We start from the raw sequence: 22,952 nt of genomic DNA on the forward strand, positions 1-22,952 counted from the left end.
ACACTGCGGAGGACCGCGAAAAATCCATTCTTCCGTCTTCGCGCATCATATCAGTGGCTACCTTTGACTCTCTAGAAGACATCATTCAGGAGCAATCTCAAATCCCAGATAGCGTCGATGTTCCAGAAGGATGTATTTTCGTCTCGACAGCCTTTCAACGAAAGATTTTGGAGTGGGGGTCATAGTTTCAAAAGCTCTGGTCAACCATCGAAATACTGGAATTAACCATCTGTTGGCCTGGGATTTGGAGGGATGCTTAGGCCTTCATGGCGGCTTGGCCTGTCTGCGCTCAGACTGAAACACCCATGAGTCACCCTACGGGGTTTTTACAACCTCTCTCAATCCCGGATCTGCCATGGACTCACATTTCTATGGACTTTGTGGTGGAGTTTCCCTTATCTATGGGTATGACCATGATCATGGTTGTCGTAGATCAGTTCTCCAAACAAGCTCACTTCATTCCTTTGAAGGGATTACCTAATGCAGCTAAACTTTCAGTGTTCATTCATGATATACTCTGACTCCATGGAACTCCTCAAGGCATTGTGTTGGATCGGGGGCCGCAATTAAAATCCAAATTCTGGAGGGCTTTTTGCCAGCAACTTGGAGTGTCCTTGCACATTTTGTCCGCGTACTACCCCCAGTCTAATGTACAAACAGAGCGAACTAACCACTCAATGGAACAATATATCCATTGTTTAATCTCTGAGACTCAAGACGACTGGACAGACCTCTTGCCATGGGTGGAATTCTTCCATAACAATTTGCAGAACGAGTCCTCGCATCCCTTAGCTCTTCCCTCATCAGGAGCCGCATCCGGAGTCCCAGCCATGTATAACTGGATCCAGCTATAGAAGCTATGGGGAATATCCAGGAAAACCTTCAGAAAGCGGTGACCACGCAAAATAGGCAGGTAGACCATCATCGTTGTGATATACCAGTATATTATCCTGGTGACAAGGTATGGCTTTCTCCCCAAAACATCAGGTTAAAGGCACCTTCGGCTAAGCTATCTCCCAGATTTATTGGTCCTTTAGCTATCATCGATTGGGTCAATCCAGTAACACGCCGGCAAGGCCTCCCAGCCTTCATGAGGATTCCATCTGTTTTCCATATGTCCCTACTAAAACTCTTTGAACAGGATCCCAGGGCACCTGTTCCTGCGTCTCCTCCGGAAACTGTCCTAGTTGAAGGACAACAGGAGTTTGAAGTTCAGACGATCCTGGTCTCCAGTGTGTCCAGAGGTATAATCCAGTACCTAGTCCATTGAAAGGGCTTTGGCCCTGAGGAACAGTCCTGGATCCCCAGGGATCAACTTCATGTTCTAATTCAGACATTTCACAGGAGATACCACGCAAAACCATTCCTGGAGTGTCAGGAGGGTGCTCCTGAATGGGGGAGGGGAGGGGACTGTGAGGATTGGGCGCTCCAGACCTTGCTTCTGTTGGTTCCCCATCAGTGGTTGGTTCCCCATCAGTGCCTGCTGTGCAGATGCCACCCAGCAACAAATCAGGGCTCTTATTATAGGATCAGCTTCTGCTGTGCAGCTCTTCTGATACTGTCTGTTCCTCTTTTATAGGCTCAGCGATTACCTCTGCAAATTGGCTGAGCATAATAGTTTTTCACTTGTGACGTCGTGCTGGTCGCAAGCACTCTGTTTTGCATTGTCCTGCCTTGCCTTGTACTGTCTTGCTTTTCTATACCTTATCTTGCAGTTCCTTACCTGAAACCTTCTCCTGTCTATGACCAACCACCTCTCTCCAAACCTCAACCACGGCTAGTGACACCAATGACCCATACCCTCTCCTACCTCTGACCACGGTGAGTATATCTATGTTCCTCATTTCTCCAAACCTGGCTACCCATGACTCAGAATCTGCATTTCGGATGCAACTTCATGGCTCCAGGTCTGTGTTTCTATATCCCCATATTGGCCTCGCAATTCAGTCCAGTTTGTGGTGAGCACTCGTTATACTCACACAGTCTGCTTTTATAGCTTTGAGGGTTTGTTATTTAGGGGGGTGGTTGTCATGTTTGGCCTCTTCAAGGATTTTTGGGTGAACTGGTTATTGGATTCAGGACATGTCTGAATAGCTTGTTGCGGGAGGACGTTAGTTTGAATAAGGGGTGCATGTGTTTTCTCTTGCACTACTCAAAAAACTGGTCAGAGGGAAGTGAATTTCTCTTTGGAGATTGAGAATTTACATGTATGTCCAGTTGGACTGTTGGACAAGTATTTTCAGGTGAAGGCCAAGGGTTCTGTCCCTCTTCCTATTCATGAGGATGGGACTCTCTTTTTTTGTTTTCATCAGCATAAATATTGGCTTTAAAGTGAATGTTTCAGTAAACCACCTCCCTTTATATTTTTTACCTTCCAGTTATATGTTTGGAATAATATAATTTAGAAGATAGACAGTACTGTAGGATATCATTAGTCTATTTTGAGAAATAAATATAGGTAGGACTATTTGTGAGTATGTACCTTCAAGGTTTTCAAATCTAATTATAGGGTCTGTCATAGATGAAATAGATGTGTATATGATAGGATCAAATGTGTTAAATAACATACATTTTTCTATTATTTTTAAGGAAGATAATTTATACAAGTGCTGGGTTTCTACATTTAGGGATATGTTAAGTCTAAACCGTTTAAAATATATATTTTGCTATTTTTATAAGAAATGCTGAAACCAGAGAAGCACGTTGGTGGGTCATAGAGTACATTTCTCTTATTAGTGTTTAGGTATTTTGACCCATGTATGCGCCACCTCTTATAAGCTTATATCTTATATCTCTTATATCTCGTATAATATGCTTCCAGGTAAATATATACCCTTGACCTTTTTTTGGACAACCATGTGTTTACTTTAATAAATTAGCACTGCCTTATGTTAGCTTCAAATTACATTGTTTATCTGTCTTAGCTAAAGGTGATATTACTCCCATCCAGACAGAGAAAGGAGAGAGGTACTGACCTGAGATACCAGGGAAACATTTTCTATTTTTAATTATTTATATATACAGATATAACACTCTCTATTACACCAACTGGCACATTAGCCCCATCCATTTTTCACACATTTACCATGGTCGTTGCTCCTGTGTGTGCGCATTGTTATGTCCTGCTGCAACACACCAGCAGGAGCAATAATGTTGAAAAGGAAAGAGGTCCCCTATTGTACCTCTGTAAGGTAGAAACCAAAGAGAAGGTCCAGCTTTACAATTCAGCAGTCACGACAAACTGAAGATGACCTTGAATTCCGATGGGATATATACTGGCTCCATTAAAGTACAAATGGAACTTCGGAGACCTATCACTGTACGGACTCGCACACATGCCACGCTCGCAGCAACAACAACGACACTGCCTTTTACATACCCACAACGAGCATAAACATACAGTACTACACATCAGCAGCACAAACACTGTGCATGAAATCATCGAGGCCTTGCTGAGAAAGTTTTCGGTTGCTGACAATCCCGCCAAGTTTGCACTTAATAAGCGCTGTCAGAAGAAAGATGAAGTGTACATGTGCAAGTTGTCAGACAGGGGGCACCCACTGTATCTCCGATTGGTAGCTGGCCCGAATCTTGAGACCTTTAGCTTTGTTCTGAGAGAGCATGAAACTGTAGATGTCATGTGGGAAGCCTTCAGTGTACCTGAAATGCAGAACTTCTTGCGTATTTTAGACAAAGAAGACCAACAGCTTCAGAGCTTAAAGAGGTGCTATGCCTCGTATAAGGAGAAACTAGAAGAAGCTTTGAGTGGCGTGCGCAAGCCTGGCAAAAGCCAGCGGCCAAAGAGACTACTACACGGTCTTCTGTTACAGCACGTCTGCGCAGCGGCACAAGTTAGCGTTTCTGTTCAACAGACACTTACTATGTAGCCAGAGGACTTGTTCCTTAGAAGACTTCTAGCTGGAGTCCCATGAACCGACCCCTGAAACGGGTTCACAAATGTTTTATGGTTTACAGCAACCTGCAGCACCTGGACGCCACTGTTCACCACTGCACGAGTGGCGTGTGCAGCAGACAATCCAAAGCTTCAATTCTTTTGAAATGTGTTTTTTTTTTTAATTATTAAAGCTTTAAGTCAGAGGGGAATCTTTAAACAGTCATAAGTCGAGAACAGATATTTATATAATGTCTGCTACATCTGTACTTTGCATATACAAATTAGATATATCCCAGGTATCCCAGGTATCTCAGGTGTCTTCCTTTCTGTGCACTGATGCATCAGACAGTAAGGGGAGGAAACTGAATTGGAATTTGAGGCAGAAATCTCTTTTGATTCATGTTTATCAATTCTATCCAAGATACCGTATATTCCGGCGTACTGCACCGACACACTTTATTCGAGCAAATACCCGGTATGTACCTGGCAGATACCTGGAATGCGCCGCTCCTCACCTCTGACAAGCCCCGTTGTGTTTGCCTTCCCAGCCTGGGTTCATGCCTGGCTGATGGGCGGCTGATCTGTTAAATGATAATGATTAGGATTTAATAGGCTGCAATGCTTCGCGTGTCTACCAGATGGCATAAATTCATGAATTGTAATGCAGTATATATATATATACTGTGCAGTATTGCAGCCAGCGGGAATAAAATGCTTCAATCCCTGCCTGGAAAATAACTCAATGCACTCGGGCAGAAAACAGTCACAAACCTCAATACACCCGGGTATACCCGAATTCGTGGGACTAGCCGAGCTCGATTAAAGTGTGTCGCCAGTGTATAAGACGACTGTGCGTATAAGACGACCTCCCAACTTTTCCAGTTAAAATATAGAGTTTGGGATACACACACACACACACCACTATACATATATATATATATATATATATATATATATATATACACACACACGCACACATCACTATATACACACACACACATCACTATACACATACACATCATTATACACACACACATCACTATACACACACACACACACACACACACACACACACACACCACTATACATATATATATACACACACACACACACACACACATCACTACACACACACACACACACACACACACACACACACACACACACACACACACACACACACACACACACACACACACACACACACACACACACACACACACACACACACACACACACACACACACACACACACACACCACTATACACACACACACACATCATTATACACACACACACACACACACACACACACACATCGCTATACACACACACATCATTATACACAAACACACACATCACTATACACACACACATCACTATACACACACACATCATTATACACACACACATCACTATACACACACACACACTCACACACACACAAGTGAAAGTACTACTGTACTGCATGCTCGGCTCCCCACGTTGCTGAACACTGGAGGAGTTGAATAGGATGTGATCAGAGATGACCAACAGAAAGCGTTCCCATAGGTATTGCACTCAACTAAATATATAACTCTGAGTGATGATATATATGTACATAGATCAAATCAAATCAAACCATATGGGTGTTAGGAGGTAAAATACAAAACAAAAAATTATTTAATTAATACTTAGTATATACACAGAACAATGAACAGTTAATTTGCAAATAATCTAAAATCACATAAGGGAGTGAAAACGGAGTGGATCAGCAAACGGTGAGGTGTATGGATAAGTTGTATTGGGGGTATATACAGCACTGGCACGGAGGTGCCAAATGAAAATCACACTGCCTATAGACTCTGTGTTATTAGTCTATATGGTTACACACGGCGCTGTGGTGACTAAATTAGTCAAAATACACACAATCCTCTGTGTCTCAGGACCTCACAGTTGAGCGTCACTGTGTAGTAGAATGAATAAATAGCTAACAGCTAGGTATCCCTCATTGGTAAACTCCTCATAATAGAGGGATATTGCTCTAATAAGTATGCTGTATAGCAGTAGCGCGCTGTATATCACCCATTTCCGGATCGCAGCTTGGAGAACACCATGAATGCCTCAGCCTCCGTCTCACGCTCCACTCAACAAACAAACGGCTGACGTCATCAGTCTGAGCGTCGCCTGACACCCGACGATCGTTTCACGCCTTGTGGCGCTTCTTCTGGGGGGGAGGAGTGTTGGTCATCTCTGATCACATCCTATTCAATTGTCTATAGTGCCATGCACCGCTTTTTACCTTGACATTTGATTACTAAGGTGAGCAGTGTTTTTCCATTTCTCATTGAACACTGGAGGAGTAAAGACAGGAAGAGGAGGGCTTGTGTCTGTGTGTAGAGGGACGCCCCGCCCCCTCTGCAAGCACAGGGAAACAGCAGCAGCACAGAGCTTCTGCCTGCCACTGCTTTGCCGGTGTATAAGACGATACCCGGCGTATAAGACGACCCCCGATTTTAGAGAAGATTTTCCAGGGTTAAAAAGTCGTCTTATACGCCGGAATATACGGTACAACATTGTGGTCCAGATTAAACTGAACCGTGAGTGTCTCGGACAGTTCGGCTTTGGGAAAGCCGGACCCCCTAGGTTTGGGGGATTTCAGGTCTGGAACTTGTTAATGGACTGATCCTTAATAATATTTCTGACAAATGAAAGAGTGTAATGAAAGCTGCAATTCAATAATGACATCATGAAAATACAGAAAATCTGATTTTGGTATTGAAATGCATGGAAATAAGGAATTTGTAATATTGTATAAGATTTCAGTCGGTGGACAAGATGATGCCTTACTTGACTATTTTATTATTATGCATGGATGTAAAGATGTCGCATAGTTGGCACGGAATCCGCCATGGGTACGGTCCCGGCACCCATGTGCTTACGGAATCCCCGCGACCAGACTAATGTCCTATTAGCATATTAGCATTAACACAGTGTGGGCCCCTACTTCTAATTGGGATGCCCACTGTGTGAACCCTACCGGGCTGCATCAGTCTTTAAGAGACGCACAGTGAGAGTAGATAGAATCAATCCCTCTCTCTGCCGGTAGAAGAAGAGAAGTACGCCATCATCCTGGCAGGGTTAAGTAAAACATTTATTATTTAATTTGTTATGTATTTTACTGTATTTGAATTGGGCAAAAGAGCTAGTAGTCATATTTGTCAACTGGGGCATTTTCCCATTCCTTTGTGGGGGTGGGGGTTTGCTGAGGTTAGAGGGGTTGGGTTAAGGGGGTAGTTGCCCCGGTGTCGGTGGTTTTGACCTTTTGGGTTGTTAGTGGGAGCGGTTAACTGCTAAGGTAATGAAGGGGTTAGCCTCTGCCGCAACCTTCCTGGTAGGCCTAGCCAACCACCCGGGTGCAACTACCCCCTTCACCCACTCCTTCTACCCCCAACAAACAAGGTAGTTTGGTTTAACCGCTAAGGTAATGAAGCTGCTTTTATTATATTTTAATGACATTGCATTGAGCAGGGTGTCTCCGGAGCTGAACCGCAATAATTTCAGCCCCGGGGATCAACTGCTTCCAGAGTTACAATAATGTCTGCTACATCTATACTTTATGGGGTGCCGGTATCTCCCTACATGTTTAATTCTCCTGTGTCAAGTGACTGGGACCTTTAAATGCATATAAGTTACCGGCAACCCCATACCTATAACTAAGGAAGCAGGGTTTCCCCGTACTGAAATTAATGCAGTTCAGCCCCAGAGATCCCCTGCTTCAATATTATGTTAGTAAAATTAAAGAAAAGCAGTACGATCGCCTGTTAGAAGTGTGCAGAGAGACATTGATTCTCTACTCTCACTGCGCATCTCGTACAGACTGATGCATCCTGGTAGGATTCACACAGCGGGATTCCTATTCAGAAACAGGTACCCAATCTGTGTTAATGCTGATGGCCATTCCCCCGCTGCCAAGCACTGTGTTGCGAATGCTCGATTTCTGGTCCTCATTTCACCAGCACGTATTGCGGCAGGTTAGATGCTGCAACTGTAGTAGTTGATGCAGGAAATTATGTAAAATACAAAAAAAATCTCTTCATACCATTACATTTCATTCTTAATGTATCTGCAACTCTGAGTTTGTGGCATCAATGTATTTTATAAATGGGATTAAATTCCATCATAATGATAACTATTACACACAGAAATTATTATTTAGTGAATATTCCAGGTAATAGACATAAAAAAAAGTCTCTATTTTTAGGAGCTATACTGTATTTTAAAAGTGGGACAATATTTCTCAAATATGGTGGCTGAACAAAGCTATCATGGTATATCATTTAAAGCTCTTTCTGTTTCCTGGGACGTATCCCACCTCACCACATACTGTATATTCATCCATGATCTGTTGTGTACCTTTAAGATGTTTTTGTCACGGGAGACCGGGCATTGACACAATTATACCGGGATCATATCACTGGGCAAGACCAAATAGTAAAACAAATTGTCATTTATTCCGTAGAAACAGACGTACACACAGTGGATAAAAAATACAAGAGAAAACACACTTACTGGGTGTCTAGGCTTCAAAACTAGCCTTTCCTAGGTGAAACAGTCCACAAAACAAAGTCTTTAGGTTGACCGGGACTTGGCCCGAAATGTCCTGGAACTCAAATTGGCATGAAGTTCCTGATGCCACCGCTGTATCTGTTCCGGAGAATCCCTTGACCGGGAGATAGTAGCAAATGTCCTGGTACTCTTTTCGGCTTGCAATCCCAGCCGCGACCGCTACATTCTATTCTCACAACTTGGCCCCGAAAAGTGGGACTTGCAATTTCTGAAGCCAGCTCACTGATATTTCTCTCTGAGCATCTCTCTGAGCATCTTTTGGTGATTTCGAATTTGCCGCTGCTGTCTTGGCGCTTACAATCTCGCGAACGGATTGGCTGCAGGGTTTCTGATAGTCTTTTTTAGTTAATTCACAAAATACTACAGCCAATCCCAGCATGGGAAATTTCCAACCAGCCAATCAGATGGCTGCCAGTCTTCTGAAGCTGGGCAAGCGGATCTTCTGAATGAAACAAGGGCATGCGTGAATTTGCCACCTTAACCACTTCCTATACAGAAGCCAACCGTGGGGTTATGTGCCTCCAGTTCTGGGAAGGCGAATGCTAGCCGGAACGACTTGCATTGATCCCAGGACGTGGGTACTTCACCTAGCCATCCTCTAGGCTTTCAAGTTCGGACCTCGAATAGACACAGTGGCACCACAGTTTGGTAGCCCCCTGGCTCACTCAGCATATCGCCTTTTAAAGTCCCGGCTTATTTTACAGTGCATAAGCATAATACATTTTAAACATACCGGTTTAATAAAATATACTTAACACTTTTATTGTGTCTAGGTTTTCTGGTTATGAGAGATAGAATGAGACTATTTATTTCTATTCCCACTAGCCATATCCCTCACACACTGCAAACCTGACTTAGGGCCTCATGCAGTAAGCGTCGATTATGTGAAATCGGCAAGCTTACCGATTAGTCATGTTATTGGCGATTTTTCCTCTCCGTATGCAGTAAGTGCCGAATACATTCAAAATCAACCTGAAAACAAATCCGCCCACTCTCACGATGATTAGCCGATCACACACAGGTGTATCGGCGTGCGTGGCGGGGTGCTGTTAGGTTGGCCAATCACAAATCTTGCTGAATCAGGCGAAACAAGCATGTATTGGATAGCGCGCCATATTTAAAGGCAACGTGTACTGCTAATCATTCTCTGTGTTGGTGGGAGTGAGAGAGAGAGAGACGCACAGAGCTGGCTGATTGAACATTTGCATATTGACTGAGAGACTTGTTGTGTATTGGGAGAGCTTTGTGCTTTGTTGTTTTGTTTACATCTTTGTCTTGTTTTATATGTGGAAGTGTTTCGTGTGATTGGCTGTACATTTATTGTCTGTTTTTTGTGAGTGCTGTAAGTATGCCCGCAAAGCGTGGGAAGAGTGATGCTGGTGGGAGTGGGAGTGCTACTCGTGCGAGTACGCGTCGGAGTGAACATACTGTTCAGGGGAGTGATGTTGCTGGTGCACCGAGTGGTGTTGCTGGGAGTGGGAGTGCTGTTGCTGGGAGTGGGAGTGCTGTTGCTGGGAGTGGGAGTGCTGTTGCTGGGAGTGGGAGTGCTGTTGCTGGGAGTGGGAGTGCTGTTGCTGGGAGTGGGAGTGCTGTTGCTGGGAGTGGGAGTGCTGGTGCTAGGAGTGGGAGTGCTGGTGCTAGGAGTGGGAGTGCTGGTGCTGGGAGTGCTGCTGGTGGCGCAGTTGCTGATGGGGTGTCTGGTGGTGGCGTGCTTGCTGGTGGCCAGCTTTTGGAGGCTCTTCCATTGGAAGAAGGAGAGTCCAGTCAGCACCAGCCAAGCTCTGACCCTAAACCTGCTCGGAAGAAACGTGTGGAGAAGCCACGTAATCCTCGCTTCAATGACCAGGAAAATACAGCTCTTGTCACTGGCATTCTGGAGCACTATGACAGTATATATGGACATTTACTAGGTAAGTGTACCTTTACATTTATTATTCAAATACATGTGATCCTAGGTCATCTGAGTTTTGTTCATATGCAAATATGGGTTCAGAATATCTTTCTATGTTAATTAGTCTGGAAACACAGCTTTTTATCATGCCTTACAAGGACAACTAAACACAGGCGGTCAATTTGCCATAACTGCATACAATATGAATGCAAGCTTGCTTACATGTATAGGTTTAGTAGTGAATGCTCATGTGCTTCACATATTACACCTAAAACAGCATGTTTGCTATCTCTTGGAACAGCTAGCAGTGTAGGAAACTGGTGCTTCTATTATTATTAATTTACCTCATATATTTTATATGTTTTTCAAGGGCGGACAAGTTCATCAAGCAGAAAAGAAATGTGGGACACAATAGTCATTGGTGTCAATGCGTGTGGGAATCATGTGAGGGACAAGCGGAATTGTCACAAGAGATTTGATGATATTAGGTCAAAATTGAAAAAAAAAATACAACAGCAACGCGTGCATGCTACTGGAACTGGAGGTGGGCCGACACCACAACGTCTCATATTAACTCCATTGGAGGAGCTGCTTCGGGCAAAATTACTTCCCGTCGTCGTGGAAGGCTTACCTGGTGACCGTGATATTGGAATTTATCCCTCACAATTTCCACCAGGTGAGAAATATTACTGTACTAGGCGTGTCGTTGCTTACAGTTATTTTGCATATTTACACTGCTTTTTATACTGTCTTCACAATATAAGCATACCTGCATCTATATATGTATATGTCTGATTCTGTATATATATATATCTCAAAATAGACATATATGTTGTAGTCCTACTAAAAGCAGTAACTAATATAGCACGTGCCATTGCGTGCTCATTTACATGTGAATTCCCAAAATGCATTGCTGCAGTGGAAGCAATTGATGGTGGGCGAAGATGGGGAACAACAGGGTAGTACACATGTGTAACACATGTTAATGAGAAATTATTACTAGCTACAGGTACAGAACATAAATATGTATAATATTATTGTGTATTTTATTTATTTTACTCCGACAAACATGACATGACTGCCTATTTTAAGCATGCATCAAATATATTGCATGCAACGGCCTACAAACATCACTTGCACTAACACATCTATAGTTGTTTATGAAAAGGTCCATTTTTGCTTTAAGTCATATACAGACAGCATAATGAGGCACACGTATCATATGTTATGTCATTGTTTTCATAACTTAAAAACTGCACACGACTATTTAGCTCATCTACCATTGTGTTAAAGCAGCTGCAATTAATATCTCATCACAGCATACACTTCAACAGAGGGGGTGGGGTTCAGCACACACACAAATTACAGGCTCATTTTAGGGTCAACTTAGTTCACACCATTTTCACCTGTTTCAAGTAATTGAAAGGTGTGGCTGATTAGGCTTTTTGGGGAAGGGAATACCGTTCTTACAACCTGACTAGCACAACTGAAGTTAATCACACTCATTTGAAAGCTTAACTTTAGCTACTAAATGCCCCAACAACTCATTACTTATCAAAGCGTATGTCACACATTAGTTCACTCATATCTATAGTTGAACTACTATCAACGACACATTATCACACACTGCATGTGTTGTCTTGTTGAGTGACAGCCACATTCAGGTGTGCCACATCTTCTATTAATGTACCACACATATCCTCTACCAAAAACAACACTTTTTGCAATATGACCACCTTCATGATAACCATTGTGAATGGTCATCTCATGATAGTTATGTACATTATGATACTGATATCACTACACAACATATGATTTTTATGTACAAATTTAATCTATTTATCCTCACGCATTACTGCAGAAACATAGTATGTTGTATGTTAGGGAACTCCAAACTTCTAAGTACACAGGCATGTACATTGTTATTACAACTATTTATGTTCACTTTCACACACACATTTTGGGTAAAGGAACTGATGCTGTTAGGTACTCATAAATACAGAACATACAATAACTGTTTGTTCAATATTTACACATGTAAATGTAAAACTTATGTTATTGTTATATATAGTTGCCCCTGGAGGACATGTGTCACCTGAGACGGAACAAGTGTCTTCACCTGGGTCAGCCAGCTCAACACACATAGAAGGTGAGTGTATCAGTTGGTGGCCATAATATGTGCTCTTCTATATGTTATGTTGTCATGTTCATTATTTGTTTTGCACATGTTCTTTAAATAGGATTACTTAGTGTATGTGAAAATGAAGTGTAAGGCAACATGTATTTTGTTAGTGATGTTAACTATCATGTAGGAGTTGTGAGTTTAGAGCAAGTTTTCATTCACTCATATTTCATACTGAGTCCAAACATTATTCTTAAGTCAAGGTAGTTTTTAATGTGAGGTTATAAAACGTATGGAAACATGTTAGTTGTTACTTATGACACAGTAGAATTACATAGTAACACAGCAGAGATTAACATGCCATTTAATAATGTGTACATTTATTTGTAGAACATGATGAAGAGGATTATGATGATGATGATGATGCCACCATAGACACACAAATACAAGCAAGTGACCATGAAGAGGTTCCAATTGAAACTGTTTTACCGCCAAATCGTCCAGCAACTACCACATACGATGCAATTGTAGCTTCTGAGGGAAAAATTGTGGAAGCAGAAAATCGTCGCCATTCTGACCTGATGACAGTGCTGGAAAGGATGATTGCACTGCAGGAAGAAACAGTTTCACAATTGGCACATCTCCACAGAGTCTTCATTGAAGTGCCTCAACAGTTGCAAAAAATCAACACCTCATTCGAAGCATTAGTTGTTCAGCAAACCCAAGCGAATTACTTGAGAATGACTAATGTACCACAATTCAACTTGAACACCTCACAGGCAGGATCTGTTCATGCTGGTCAGTTTTCACCACATGCTTCTGATCTTCATTCACCAGGTCCGAATGTTACCGGTCAAGTAGCAGACATTGCTGTGCAGGTTCCTGACGACATCCTACCGCTGCCATCTGTACAAAATCAGCAGCTGACACCTACAAAGGAGTCCACAAAAACAAAACACAAGCAGTTACTACTGACCAGTTTTTGGTCAAAAACAAAAAAAGACACACATGAAACAGACCAACCATCACTTGTGCAGTGTCTACCAACTTGCTCACATGTGTCAGTGGGCACAAGCCCTGTCGGTGAGTCACTGGCCACAAGCCCTGTCCGTGAACAGTCACTACCCACAAGCCCTGTAAGTGAGTCACTGCCCAAAAGCCCTGTCGCTGAGCAGTCACTGCCCAAAAGCCCTGTAGGTGAGTCACTGCCCAAAAGCCCTGTAGGTGAGTCACTGGCCACAAGCCCTGCCCGTGAAGTGCCAGAGGCCACTCAAAGTGGCTCTGTTGTGGCTAAAGTTGTTGCCAAACGAAAAAGGAAAATTCAAGAGACAACAAGCAGGCCTGTAACTCGCTCTCAAAAGGAACAAAAAAAATAAATTTTATAATTCACAAAATATGTCTTTGGCCTTGTTTTGTTGACAAAAACAAGAGAAAAGTGATGCATCCAAATTGGTCAAAGTTCCTCAATAATATATGTAAATAATACTGGATAGCAATGGAAAGTCCATGAATGATATGGCAATTATCAGGTGCGGGCTAGGAGTCTAGTGGGGTCCACATGACCACCACAGTTGAAACACCATAACAGCCCCCCCTAGTAACCAATATGAAATGAACAGAGGCACTGGTAAACATATGCATATATGTAGGGGCGCTCTGGCCCTATTACCTTAGTGCTTGCAGGACTTCCAGATATCCAGGGCGTGCAGTTCATCCAGGTAGATAGCCAGCAGGAAGATAGGTGAAGATGTGTTGCACTGCCTCAATTTCCAACTCCCAATGTGACCGGAAAAAATACAAAGTGAGCACTCAGCTGAATAACAGGTCAGGTTTATTGCAGGGTGGTGCAGCAAGGGAACAGCAAAGCCACACGAACGCACCTAGGTGCGTTCGTGTGGCTTTGCTGTTCCCTTGCTGCACCACCCTGCAATAAACCTGACCTGTTATTCAGCTGAGTGCTCACTTTGTATTTTTTCCGGTCTCATTGGGAGTTGGAAATTGAGGCAGTGCAACACATCTTCACCTATCTTCCTGCTTGTTTTGTTGACTTCAGATTATCTAATTAATATTGTATGTATGCTGAAGACAGTGTTGTTTCCAAACTTTCAAGTATGTTCTTGTACACGTGAAGTTTTGGAAATGTTAACAGTCGTAATTAATGAATAGTGTTATAAATATTTATGTATTAATCGTCTGTTCAGTAATGGTCCACCAGGAGCCAGTTGCTAAGTTTAGAGAAGCTGCCATTGACTTTGCAGCAAAACATTGCATTTGGGTGTGTTACTTGATGTAATCATTGCATGTGCATATTATTCACATGCAATTATAAAAGCACCTATTTAACTGCAAACATCTTTCTTGTACGTGTACAGCAGGATTATGTGTAAAATATTACTTACCTTTGCCTTGCTTGGGCATTGTAATGTTGTCCTTTAATCATTTATGTGTTCTTGTTTCAAGAACATCTCTGAATGTATACTAATATATATATGTAGTATGTATGGATATATGCACACACACACACACAGTGTGTGTGTGTGTGTGTGTGTGTGTGTGTGTGTGTGTGTGTGTGTGTGTGTGTGTGTGTGTGTGTGTGTGTGTGTGTGTGTGTGTGTGTGTGTGTGTGTGTGTGTGTATGTATATATATATAGTACTATCTAAACTGGTATAGATGTATTTACAAAAAACATACACTTCATGCTTCCTTGTGAAAACACAGTATTTTAATAATACAGGCCTAATGTTTGAGAACTATACTAAGTGTGAGCCTCTAACATTATTGGGCGCAAACAAATGTTTATTACTTAATTCACTCATGTTTATCACCATTTAAATAGGTTTCATACAAGGCCTACTTACTGCCATCAATATGTTGTGTGTACTCCTGCAATATAAAAATAAATAAATAAAAAAAAATTATATATATATATATATATATATACACACAAACACACACACACACACACACACACACACACACACACACACACACACACACACACACACACACACACACACACACACACACACACACACACACACACACACACACAATATACATATAGTACAATATACACTTTATATATATATATATATATTTATGAGAGAGATATATTTATATATATATAGATACACACGTATTTAAACTCATGCAGACAGGGAGTTAACCAGACTTTCAAATACACACAGAAATGTATGCGGGAAAAAAACATTTCATTTTGCAGGTGTGTGTATTTACTGATATGGCTGTCTAAGCACTATTTTCACACAGTGCTCTTTGTTATTTTTCAAGAAAACTCAATGTTACTGAATTAAAAGTGTAGGAATGTTTTCAGAAACGAGATAAAAAAAGGATACATGTTTGTCCCACAAGCGGCTATCACAAACCACAAATGTTTAACCAATTAAAACTACACATCCAATTGGCGTTTGAAATAAGGAGTAACAGTTTATACTTTTGTTGACCTTGAAAAGGAAACACAGCAATTTGTTAGCCATTGAGCAGTTTCATTTTGATGAGCAAAGAACAGATACCTGCACACATTTTTTGTGCTAATCTGCAATGGCTGATGAATTCGTTAAAAATATGAATCCGCATTTAGGGTATAAATACATGGTATCAGAAGCTATTTTGACAACTTGCGGACACCAAGCGAGCACACGCCAAATCTATGATTTGATTCGAGCAAAATATCCTTATTACCAAGACCGTGGGCATGCGCGCAATTTTAATTCCTCAGTAAGATTCACTTTATCAACTAATGACTGTTTTGAACGTGTGCAGGATAAGCTAGAAGACAACTATGGTTTCTGGAAGATTGCCAAGGAAAAACATTTCACCGTGAAAGAGGGCACATATATTGTGCTTAAAGGCATATTTATTCCTAATGCCAATAGCAATGGATCCGCTACTACTGTTCCGTGTGAATCGATACCTGCTGCAATATCTGCACCCTCCATTCCTGAAACCCACATTGTACAAGAACAAAACTACTATGATTATGTAGCAAGCCTTTCAGCTGAAAATGCATTGGAATGGGTACCCGAAGAAATGAACCTACCTCCGGACCAATTGTTTGAAGAAAGCAGTGGCGATTCCTATGAGCGCTTCATGGAGGAGATGTGTGCCATACTGGATTCAGCGGGTGGGTCAAGCGTGGATGAAAATGCCTTGCATTTCTGGAGCGACCAGTTGCAGCCAGACGAAGAGTTAATTCTAGAAGAATGGTAAATATAACAACCGTTATGCGTTGACTCTGCGTTTAAATGTTTTTTTTTTTTGTAACCACCATTTTCCCTTTCAATGCGTGGATACAGCGTAACATTGCAGACTGCATAACATGTAGCGATCACAAAGAAATTGTTTCCGAATACAATATAGTAGAACCTGAAAGAGTAGTACACATTGCTGACGGAATAAATATACGTACTTTCCTATCCCTTTAAACATATTAGCAACATTTTACATAACTCTAACACATACCTGTTTTGTTATCATGCAACATCTACAACATTTAAAACCGGGTCCACCACGTATGACGTGGGACCCTTGTCATGGGCCAAGGCGTCCTTAAAAAGGATTACGGATATAAGTCCCGCCCCCAAGCAACGTGCGCGCCTCAAAGCCTATTGGCTGACATGTTTTGTTATAGTAATGGTAACTGCAGTGTGTCATGCGTGCGGCTCACTGTTTGTAGGCGTCAACTGGGCGTTAACCGAATGTTAATTGAGTGGGAGGAGTGTTAGCGTGCGTTTCACGCTGGCTTAACATGACGTCACACGTATTGCATTTGCGCATTGTGTTATCGGCCGTCCTTTCTTTCCAAACACGTCTGTTTAAAAAGAATACAGATGTACTAGTTTAGAACGAATGTAGTTTCATCTTCATTGTATTTGAAATAAAGATTTTCTGTTTACTGGTATTTTCAACATGTATTGAACGCACAACGTACACTTTGTTTTGCACATGCGCTAACAGTTAGTGGAGCCAAGCGTGAAGTGCGTGCGCACACTAAGATGTGCGCGCACATTTTTCAGTATACAGGCAACGTTCACTTCATATACATAGTTATGCCTGCTACAAATGTAAAGAAAAATTACATACTGATGTACACTTGTAGTTCTAACATATAAGTGACTGACGTGTGTATGTACACAATCATATAGAGCTGTGTAACGCGTTGTCACGGATACATATATAGTAAGGTGCCATATTTGACCATCATGTGTTTGCTGTATTTCAGAGATGTCGGGGAAGATACAATCGGATCAATGTATGATTTCAGAAGAGTCTACCTTTATATGAGATGATTGTGAGGAGGAGCCACCGACTACTATACTACATATGGAACTAATTTTATATTGCTTGCAGCGCTTATTAACAAACAATTAAAAATGTGATACCCTTAAGCCTATATTGCATAAGCACTTAATTAACATAATGATGTTGCAAAAGAGTGCCTCATGAATTTTTATTGAGTGTTCTTTAATGACTACTATCATTTTATGGCATGGTGTATTTTATATATAACAACCATTCCCACTCTGCTAACACATTTGTGTATTCTATTGTGTAATGGAACGTATGACTGTCGAAACTATGAAACAATAATAATAATAATAATAATACTTATAATATGAGCATGTTCATGTATAGCTCTGCTAGTTGTACACAGCACTTTACAGACACATTTTTCAGGCTGAGGTCCCTGGCCCGTGGAACTTACAATTTATTTTTTGCCGCCTGAGGCACAGGGAGATAAAGTGACTTGCCCAAGGTCACAAGGAGCCGACACCGGGAATTGAACCAGACTCCCCTGCTTCAAACTCTCAGTGCCAGTGTGTGTCTTTACTCACTGAGCCACTCCTTCTCCCAATGTAAAGGACACTTACAACCAACTAGCCATTTACTGTATTGTTAAAAATCTCTTGTTACATGGGTATGTTGATAAAATGGTTTGGGACTGTAGCAAATAATGTTATTGGCCAGATGTTGTGGTCCCCTACAATGCATGATGTTCTGAATATGACATCAACATCATGTAATGAAGTACGTTTCTGTGTATATTTCATTAACCTAACTAACTATAGTTTACTGTGTTTATTAAACGTTCTAAAAATACATAGTATAGTCAATATGATGATATAAGCTACCATAATAAAGCTGGTGTTATCATTTGTCGGTGTTATACATGGATCCTACACAAATTGATACAGACACAAACAGTTGTCTTAAAAAGTATGTCTATGCTAATGTGCACGTGATTGACGTTACAATTGTGAGAATACTTGATAATTATCATCATGATAATGATGAAGTGACGTGATTTATATTCCAAAAATATTACCAACATTGTCATATTGGTAAATTAGAAATGCTAAATGACAGTAACATTTGCGACAAAATTGTCTTTTCTGTTAACAGTTTTACACTTGGTACATGTAGGACACATCCACACACGTGTGACTTATACATACACATGTCACAAATTTAAATTAATGTTGACTATTAATTCCTAGCATTAAAAAACACCTACATTGCTAAATATAAGATGTACTGCACCGACACACTTTATTCGAGCAAATACCCGGTATGTACCTGGCAGATACCTGGAATGCGCCACTCCTCACCTCTGACAAGCCCCGTTGCATTTGCCTTCCCAGCCTGGGTTCATGCCTGGCTGATGGGCGGCTGATCTGTTAAATGATAATGATTAGGATTTAATAGGCTGCAATGCTTCGCGTGTCTACCAGATGGCATAAATTCATGAATTGTAATGCAGTATATATATATATACTGTGCAGTATTGCAGCCAGCGGGAATAAAATGCTTCAATCCCTGCTTGGAAAATAACTCAATGCACTCGGGCAGAAAACAGTCACAAACCTCAAAACACCCGGGTATACCCGAATTCGTGGGACTAGCCGAGCTCGAATAAAGTGTGTCGCCAGTGTAGTACGCATTGTTGTGATTACAGGCATTCATGCATGGAGTGTTATGATCAGTCAATTTCATCCGTGATGAATGAGCTCTCGTAAGTAAACAAATAAGTACAGTTATCCCCTTGTCTCCAAACACCTCTATATTACATTAATGGAATTTATAAGGAAACATACATAAAATGTGATGAAATGTGAGTAATCATTTTCTAATACAATGCACATGAAAGCTCAAGAGTAGCTAAATGCATATACATGATACAGAAAGTACATGTATGTTACATTTGTGTTTAAACCAATATGTTGGGTTTTTACTTCAAATAATTATAGGAAGATTGAGGTAGGCACATCTTATGAGAGATGTCAGCAAATATACATACCATGATCAGTCATACTGGAGATATACCTATAATGCAAAGGAACAATATATAAATTGCAAACATTGACATGCCATCTTCAGTACCGTAAACAACACAGTAAAGTGTGTATTTGTTGTTAAATGTGCAACACCATGTATATTTAATCACATTCCAAATGTAAATCAGCCTGGTGTACACATCATATGGATGTACATGTTACACTGGACCAATAACATTGTATGTAAGCATACTAGAAGCATGAATGAGTATGGGCATAATATGTGTATTGTCTTAGCATAAGGAACAACACAATGCTAAAATATTAGTGCTTTGTTACCCCAGTTGTATTCACATACACACAACTCAAGTACAATTGAAGAGGGATTATATAACCTGTGCAACAATAACATACCGGTGCCACATCCCTTTGTGCACACAGCAGAGAAAAGAAAGGTGTGCAACCCATATTCATCTGTGTCCTAACAGAAGGTTATATAAAAAACATTATTGTTAAGATAACATAATGTAACTATAAAAGTAGAACTTGGAACATATATGTTTTTACTTACAAGAAAAAAATGAATTGATGAGATTCTGGCGTGTCTGGCCACCACTGGCTGTTTGTTCATTTTCAGCAGCTACATGGGTGGGATGCTCGTCTACCAAAGGCTCAGCTAGGTCTGATTGTACATTGTGCCTGAGTGCAACATTGTGCAAAATGCAACAGGCAAGGATAATATCAGACACTTTTTGAGGCTTGTATAGAAGAGCCCCACCAGTTCTGTCCAGACACCTAAATCTGGTCTTGAGTAGGCCAAATGTCCTCTCTATAACAGATCTTGTAGATATATGGGCTGCATTGTACCTCTCCTCTGCTTCAGTTTGAGGGTTTAGCACCGGAGTCAAGAGCCACGGCCTAATTCCGTATCCTGAGTCACCTATAATGAATGGAGCACACATAAGCTGACATTAGTGATCAAATTGTACAATGCCAACATTCCTAAATAAAAATGTGTTTTGTGTTAGAACATGTAAATGTGTACTCACCCAGCAGCCAACCATGTTCAAAATGTCCCTCTTCGAACGCATGGAAGACTGAAGAGTTCCTCAGGATAGAGGAATCGTGACTGGAACCAGGGAATTTGGGTACCACATGCATTATCCTCATCGTCGCATCACATACCACCTGTACATTGAGTGAATGGTAGTGCTTACGATTGCGGTACACATGCTCACTCTGACTAGGTGCAATCAAAGCAACATGTGTGCAATCGATTGCACCCAGCACACATGGTATCCCTGCTATATTATAAAAGCCAGTCCTGACTTCCAGCCACTCTGTCGCCTCTGTAGGAAAATGAATATAATTCCTAGCGCGTCTATTGAGTGCATAGAGAAACTGGGTCAAGGCCCGCGAGAATGTAGATTGCGAGACCCCGCCCACTATGCCCACAGTTGTCTGGTATGACGCGGAAGCAAGATAATGTAATGAGCACAGCATTTTAACAAGCCCAGGGACTGCACGACCTCTGGCTGTGAAAAAATCTAAATCTCCCCTTATCTCCTCATAAAGAGATAAGATTGCTGCTGAACTCAAACGATAGCGACTTACAAACTCCTCCTCACTCATCCCATCTAACAGGGTTCTCTCCCTGTACAGACGCGGACGAGGCACAACTTGTCTCCTCTGTCTTCTCCTCTGATCTCCTGTCCCTCTACCTGTCCCTCGGCCTGTCCCTCTCCCTGTCCCTGTCGTATCCGCGTGACTGTCCCTGTCACTGTCCCTCGGTGTGTCCCTCCCATGCCCTATATGATTCTCTTGATCAGCAAGCATGTCATAGAAAAGAATGTTCCTCCGTCTCCTAAACAATCGCAACATTTTGAAATGAGTAGCTGTGAATGAGCAGGTAATGGGCGTCCTTTAAATAGGTATGTGATGATGTCAGGTGACAGTAAAATGCAAGGTGTTACATTAACATAATAAAGTACTTCTGTGGCAAGCTGTGTGCAGTTGTTGTTATAAGTATTTGTTGTGTGTATTCTGCAGGGAATGATGATATTTGCCAATGATGTGACGTGAAGCTTTGTACAAACATTGCTTGCAAATAAATAGTTGCATGTGCAATGCATGTAAAACTTCTGAACGCAACAGTCAGTCATGTAATTAGACAAAAAGGCTGAGATTTACGTGGGAAAAGTTTTGTGTAACATGTGTAATTAGCCATGTTATTGTCACATGTTGACAACAATGAATAGTCGTGTGCATATGCATGCATTTCTGTAAGGAGGATAGTTGCTATAGAATGAGTTTACAAGGTGTCCCAATGATGAATTACTGTACATGTGTGTATAAGTTAGGTTGAAGTGCTTGTAATGCAACGGTTACAATGTAAACATGCAATGTGATTGATCGTCCAATAAGTGACGTCATGAAAATAGGGAGGACCAAACGTAGATGTAAACATGAGAATTTAGATGTACATGAACGTTTAAAGATGCGTGACACATTACAAGCATTGTGTAATGTAAAGGAACATGAATATACGGTGTATGTGTGACATGTGTGACATGTGTAACATCATGTAAATAATTGTCGCTCAGTTCAATAAAATGTGTGATATGATGTGAGGTTCTCCTTTAAGAGTTGAGTATAGTATTTTCCCTTGCCACATCATCACATGATGAGTAATGTGACCCGCAAATGCTGAAAACATGTAAAAGTATAATGTTATGCAAATAATACACGTCAGCTGTGACACAATGCAGGGAATGCCCCCACACTGTAATGCAAATGACGTTTGTATTGTGAGCAATGAAACGTAAACAGTACTATACTGTTATACGTCCCCGCTCCATTGACTCCATTGATGTACAGAAGATTTTTTTTTTCTAAGTGCCGTTCCGGCAGCCTTAGCGATCGTTCTCCCCTCCAAACTGCCAACTTTAGTTGGCGGGAGAAATTGGCCATAACATCTCAATTTCGTAGTGCCGATCAGCCCCGATAAGCTGATTTTTTTTGTTGAATCCAGCCGATTTAAAAAAGTGGCGATCAGTGGCGAAAACAGGCTTATCGGCAGCCGACTGGCCATAACAAAATTATCGGCTCCGAAACCTGGCGAAATCAAGCACTTATCGGCG

At 41.4% G+C, this 22,952-nt stretch overlaps 1 pseudogene; it reads left to right on the top strand.

Moving 5' to 3' along the window:
- Positions 1–3,086: 3,086 nt before the first annotated feature.
- On the top strand, positions 3,087–3,887 carry LOC142490064 (ras association domain-containing protein 3 pseudogene; annotated as a pseudogene).
- Positions 3,888–22,952: the final 19,065 nt, after the last annotated feature.

This window comes from Ascaphus truei, chromosome 1 (genome assembly GCF_040206685.1).
Source record: "Ascaphus truei isolate aAscTru1 chromosome 1, aAscTru1.hap1, whole genome shotgun sequence".
In the NCBI taxonomy this organism is placed as follows: Eukaryota; Metazoa; Chordata; class Amphibia; order Anura; family Ascaphidae; genus Ascaphus; species Ascaphus truei.